The sequence below is a fragment of the Athene noctua genome, chromosome 1 (assembly GCF_965140245.1).
Source record: "Athene noctua chromosome 1, bAthNoc1.hap1.1, whole genome shotgun sequence".
Lineage (NCBI taxonomy): Eukaryota > Metazoa > Chordata > Aves > Strigiformes > Strigidae > Athene > Athene noctua.
Genome location: NC_134037.1, coordinates 265,470,931 through 265,477,681, shown reverse-complemented (window position 1 = coordinate 265,477,681; position 6,751 = coordinate 265,470,931).

Below are 6,751 nucleotides of genomic sequence, written 5' to 3'. Positions count from 1 at the left end.
TGTGCGTAAGGATCTGTGCAGGCTCTGTGGGAAGACACTGAAACACGAACTGGGCGGTTTGGGTTTAGCACAAGAGCACAGACCCGCGTTCGGGGGGCCGGGAGGTTCGTTTCCTGCCCTGGGGACAGGGCACTGCGTGTGCTCCGGGAGGGGAGTCTCTGAGATTCCCCGGTCAGGGGTGGGCAGACGCTGTGCAGCTGTGCTGGGGGCTGCCTGCCCGCTCCCTTACTGCCACAGGTACAGAAGCCTGTCATCGCTGTTTTGTCAGGCTCTAGTTTAGAAGCAGATGGGATTTTTGCTTCTATATCCTTCTTAGTATGGAAGGATGTTTTGGAGCCTGATTGCTGTAATCACTAGAAATCTCCTCCAGATTCCTTGTCACGTCTATTAATGGCCAGTTTATATCCATTGATTCTTGACTCACAGTCTTGATCTGAAACTGTTCCTTTACCTCTCTGGCACGGACTCCCAGTGTACAAGCAGACAGATTTACCACCCCTTGGTCTGTGCTTTGGCAGACTAAGGCTAGCTAAGCCAGTTCTGCTGGTGGGAGGCAGAAAGCTTCTCAGTAGTTGGTGAGGGGGTGGATGCTGTGTGTGTGCTGTCGCAGACCTGGCACATCCCCGCTTTGGACACCCTCGGGGCTGGCGTGGGGAGGGGGTCCCTCCCCCCTGGTGTGCACGGCAACCTTCCCCTGCCTGGGCTCTCCTCCCACTCCTCCGAGGATTCCCCTGGGGCTCTGCACGACATCCAAAGCTTGTGAGGAATGCACATCTCGCCCCAAATAACAGAAAACACACAGTAGAGCAGCACAGGCATCTCGGGGCCCCATGCTGCTCCCACCCCCAACTGGGCGGGCGGTCTGAGGAGAGGGGAAGAAGTAATGAAAAGCATTTGCTGCAGCAGCTATCTATAGACTTTTGTGTTTGGGAGCGGGCAAGGGACAGGCGTGGCCCTGCCTGCCTGACCTCAGAACTGACGTCAGGGAACCCCAAATGAATAACAGGGAGTGCTCCAGAGAGAGAAGCACAGACAGGCTGCCCGGCATGGAAGGGGAGCCACCAGCACCATTGCGCCAGGGAAGAGAGACACTGGGAGGAGGTTTTATTCCTGCAGAAGGGTGCTCTGTACCCACAGTATTCAAGACTCTGGCTTCAGTTCAAGGTGGGCCAAAGAAGTTTGGGTCTTTCTATGGGCTGACTCAGCAACACAAAATCTGTGCTTCTGATCTACTACAGGCGTTTTCCCCGTGTTCTGCTGTCTTAACCACTTGGATGCATGCTGAAGGTTATCAGTTGCAGCATGGTCTCTGTATCAGCTGGCTCCTGAGAAACAGTTCTAGGAATGATGAGAAGGTTACAGATCTGTGTTGCTGCTGAGTGATAGGACTGTGGCTTAAAAATATTGCTACCCAGAATATTTGGTTCTAATGCTGCTGATATGGCCCTGTTGCTCCCAGTCACTGCAAGAGTAGAGGTCTGGATTTATCTGTCAGTCTAGGACAATGTGGTAAGAATTGTATCCAGGAGAACATATGGTATGAGTCTGAGATCTCAATCATTTTATTGTAATGTGATGCCACGGGGAGGCCTCAGTGACAGGGCAAGGCCTCCTCAGGCTACAGCCTGTGCAGCAAAATGTAGAGATAAACAGCTTTGCAAAACACATCTGTGTCATCAAAGAGGCTGTGATTAACAAAACAGGATACAATCGCAGAATCATAGAATGGTTTGGGTTGGAGGAGACCTTTAAAGATCATCTGGTCCACCCCCCTGCCATGAGCAGGGACATCTTTCACTAGATCATCTTGCTTAAAGCCCCGTTTGACCTGACCTTGAAGACAATCACAGGAACCAACTTCCTAGTCGTTGTTAAGAATGTAAACGTGTTCCAAAAAATCCATCACAGTCAAGGAAGATACTGAGCTTTTCTCATTCTGTGGCATCCGGTGGAATATCTTCTTCAAAAAGCGTGATGGAAAGGAAGTTTAGAAGATACCCTTAGGTACTAATGGCAGTGATGCTGGCAATGGAGAGGAGAAACAATCATCCTGTGTCTTGTCACAGAAGTTAGGAAGTGCAGGAAACAGTTGTGAGGACTTGTAAAAGATAAAAGACGTAGTTTGTTTATTGCCTTGTAGAGACTGTGCAGTGGAGAAGGGGGAGCGGGTGAGGGTGTGGCTGAAGGGCTGGCCTGGAGGGGTCACATCTGCACCGGTGTTGTGATGGACTTAGGTTTGTGACTAACAAGGAGGGTGGAAACAGCCAGCTGGGGAGATGTGGGGACAAAGAATGCTGAGGTAGGGTTTTGGTTTTCTTTTGCTTTTGTTTTGCAGGGATCTTGGACCAAAGGATCCTGGGGAATTACCAGTGCACTGATATTTATAGGATGAAAATGGCATGTCTTGTGAAACTGTTGGACACCACAGTGGAAGGGTCGACCACACATTGTAAGAGGGAGTGATGATTGCCATTAACGATACAACCAACATACATTTATGAGCAAGAGAGTGATATGTCTGGTTGGAATACCACCAGTGGACATTTGCTGATAGCCCAGCAGGTTTGCTTTCCTGTTTTATCCCCACATAATACTGTGGTCTTTTCAAATCTCCTTCTTAATAATTCAAAACTTCATTAAATGACGTTCTGTGTTGAAGGACAAGAGCTTGACACTGCTATGATCAACTCCTTCTGAAAAACTACCAGGGCTTTCAAAAAAATGTGTGGAAGTTGTGTCCTTGCAGGAGGATGCTCATGCCTTCACATCGCGTGATGCTGACCCCCACTCTGCCTTTCCTCGGCTTGGTGGGAAGCGCTCTTCACCTCTTTTCCCACCACAGAGTTCCTGTGCTGCCTGCTGCTTTCCCCATCGGAAGTAACACGTTACCAGGTGTACCTGTTGCATTTACATTCAGCGATTCTCTACATTTTGTGAATAAACATGGGTTGGGGTAAAGCCCCCCGTGACACTTCTGGTGGCACTTTATGCTGGGTTACACTTAGGTTCCTGCTGTTCAGAGACCTTATCACACTGTCTCCACTTGCTTTTTCTCTCTGGTCAGGTCAAACTGTCCAGTGTGGATTTTTTTCAAAGGGGTATGAGCAAGATAGGAGCCTTTAACTTCCACTGAGGGAAGTTTCTAAAGGAACCTTTCTGCCTGTGTCTAGGGGCCTGATGAATGGGGGTGCTGCTCCTCCAGCTGCTTTAATCCGCAAACTCTCAGAGCTCCCTTTGTATTTTAGAGATAAATGCCTTGTTCTTCTCTCCAAATGCAAAAATGATAACACTGGCTTCTCTTAGTTTCTTTGGTGACTTGAAAGCTTTCAAAAATCTGGCTCTTACATTGTTTCCTCCTCAAATCTCTGTCTCAATTCCCTATCTGTAAAATGGGGATAAGACCAAATTTCATACCTTCAAGGGGGGAAGCATGAGAAAAAAAAAAAAAAGGATTTTTGGCACATCAGTGATAGATAAGGGACTTCTGTAAGACGTTTGTTAGTAGTGCATGAAGAGCTGATTAAACACTGAGCAGTAATTCATCAGCTTCTGATTTTTGATACAACTTTGCTGTATTTTACAATGGATGGTTGTCAGCCAGCAGGATTGTTTCTAGGAGAGTCCCACAAAGCTGTTTGTGGTTACAGATTGATGGCTGTGTCCTGGAAAGCCGGGATTAAAGGATTTATTGATTGCATTAGATGCCCAATAGAATATGAGTTTCAGTTTGATGAAATAGCTAGACCAAAAGCTATTTTGAAGAATATATAAAAAGGACAATATGGGATGGGATGGGATGGGATGGGATGGGATGGGATAGGATAGGATAGGATAGTTAGAAGGGACCTACAACAATCACCTAGTCCAACTGCAAAGACAGGTTGGTATTCCATATGCGTATTTCATTAGTATAATAATTACTGGCATAACGTCATTGTTCTGGGATCAGCATTTCAAACCCATTCTGGTCACGAGTTGAAAGGAGTTCTGGGTTGAGGTCTTCCCTATATTCAGAGATCGAAGGCACGGAGTCTCTTTCATTTTAAATCAGTTGTAGAACTAAGCAGCGTGGAACGACAACAGGACTTTCAGAAAATGAAGTCCAATCTGTATTTGAACTGTCAGTACATTTTGTCAGGGTCCCACGTACGGGATGTCTTCTGTGTTCCTCTGGTGAGTGACATTATTTCTTACCAATCTCCTGCTGTTTCAAGGATCACCAGTATTATATTGCTATGTTTGCCAGCAGACGTGGTGCTGCTTTCCCCAGATCAGAATTCCTCATACACATGATGTTAAAACCAGAATCACATTCACCAATTTCTTCCTAGGAGGCTCAGATGGACAGGACTAGCAAAGGGAAAGTACCTCTCCGGTGTCCTAAGCTCTGCACCTTCCCCTTCTTCAGCTTCATCCTGCGATTATCTCTGCTCCCAGGAACTTGTAACCTAACACAGACATGTAGCCAGACTCCAGGGAGTCCCTGGTCCGTAAACTGGGCCCTGTTTATAGCATCTGAGCCACGATGTCATCACTTTGGGGCCCCACACATAGATGGCAAGGGAGGAAACAATATAAATTACACTGGCCCCTGCTTTCTTGTGGTAAGATCTGTACTGCCAGAAACTTCGAGCCTTTGTTCTGGGCTGGGAAAGGGTTTCATAATGGAGAGGGAGGCACTTTCTATTCTGAGTAGAGAAAGCAGTGCCAGGGAAGGTTTTGATTATCTCCGTCAGTGCGGAGCAGGCAGCAGCCTGCAGGCGCAGGAGCGATGAGCAGTGGGTTCCCAGTCCAGCCACGGTGAGCAGGGCTGCGGGAGCGCAGCGTGATCCCGCCCCATGGGAAAGGAGCCCTTGCTGGAGGATGAGACCAGCCCTCGGTACGGTCCAGAATGGAGCTCTTCCCAAGAGGAGAGGACTCCCTCTGCCAGACTTGGAGCAACAGAGTAAAGCAAACGCTGAAGTGGAAGGGAAGCACAACAGGGTTTCCTTGCCTTCGTCCTACCGCTGAGCTCCGCGTGAGGTGATGCTGTGCTATGGAGAGTGGCCCTCTGGCCTTGTCCCTCTAACCTGTCCTAAGGACTGCTCTAGAGCTTGGGCTCCTCTTCATAACCTAGCAGGGAACACTGCAAACATGGGGAAGATGTTCCTGTCTTCATTTTTATGCCTCGCCTTGCAGTCGTGCTCTTTTCCTCCAGGGTAGTCTGGTACAGTCCAGCACTTCGGGGTCCTGCTATGAAAATAATCTGCTCAGCATTTTTCAAATGCTTTGAGGGAGGGTTCTTGTTTATGTGCCATTCATACTTTTTTATTCCTCCTGTCTTGCTGCTGCTAATTTAAACTGGATATCAGGAAGTATTTCTTTGCAGAAGGGGCTGTTGGGCGTTGGAATGGGCTGCCCAGGGCAGGGGGGAGTCCCCGGGATCCCTGGAGGGGTTGAAGAGTCGGGCTGAGCCAGCGCTGAGGGATCTGGGGGAGTTGGGAACGGTCGGGGGGGGGTCATGCTTGGGCTGGAGGAGCTGCAAGGGCTTTTCCAACCTCGATGATTCTACGATTCTCCATCTTGTTACCCTTATCTGTTAGTGGTTCATATTACCTTTGCTAGATTCTTTCTCTGCCTTGTTTTTGCTTTCCCATTGTAAGTATAAATCTAAATCCTTCATCCCTATTGCAAGAGCTGCTACTTCCTTCACTCCCCTTTAGTTTGATTAGTATTTTGTTCCATGATTTCTGCTCCCTTACCAGGTTTTGTTGCTCATTTTATCACCTTGCCTTCTGCTGTTTCTGAAATGCCCTCTGTAAAAATGCATCTGTCCCTGGCATCTTCCTGGCCTCCCTGTCTATGTCCTGAGTCCTTCAGAGTCTTCGATGCCCTTATCTGACATTTCTCAAAGTCTGAACTGATGGATCTTGGTGCTTGAGCCAGGGGAGGCTGGGGCGGGGGGAATGCTGCACTGCTGCTTTTCCGTTTCTGCCTCTGCCTCTGCCCTGCCTCCTTCCCTCTTTTCCTCTCCGGAGCAGTGCTGTGTTCGCATTTCCAGTGTTGCTGTCACCACGTCCACCCTGCCAGCCTTTCTCTCTTTCAGTTTCTGGCTCTTTCTCTCCGTCTGCTCACAGTCATCGCTCACACTTCTCCCTGGCTCATTCCCTTCATGCTGTGTTGTCCTCCATCCTTGATTCATTTTTCCCTTCTCATCCATTACAAGTTCAGCCCTCGAAGTCCTCAGCCCTTACACATTCCTGGGATCTCTTTCACCTCCTGCACTGGTATTAACAAACTCCCATAGACAGTCTGAATTCTGCCACTTCACTGCTTTTCCTCACACTCATTTTGCCATCTTCCTAATTTAAAATGGGAAGGTTCAAGGTTTTACTTTATTCCTTGTCCTCAATTTCAGGTTCCTTTAGCCTGTTTAAATTATTCCTTAAACTCTTTCCTCCTCCTGCTATCAGTTCTTTCTTTGTAAGAGCTCTCGGCTTCCTCCCATGGGAAAGGAACAAGAAATAATCTCTTTGCCTTGCTTTCATTATTCTCCTCTTTCTTCTCCCTATCACAAATGCATAAGTTTCTTACTTTATTCTGTTATTGTAATCCCACGTAACGTGTTCTGAGGATTTCAAGTGCAGCATTAAAGAATTTATGTGGTTCTTCCATTGTTTACCTTAGAAGGGAAGATGAAGTTTGTAGAAGGTATTTTTACCACGAATAGTGAGTTTGCAGCACAGTGGGCTCAGGACTTCAGCCTCCAAGG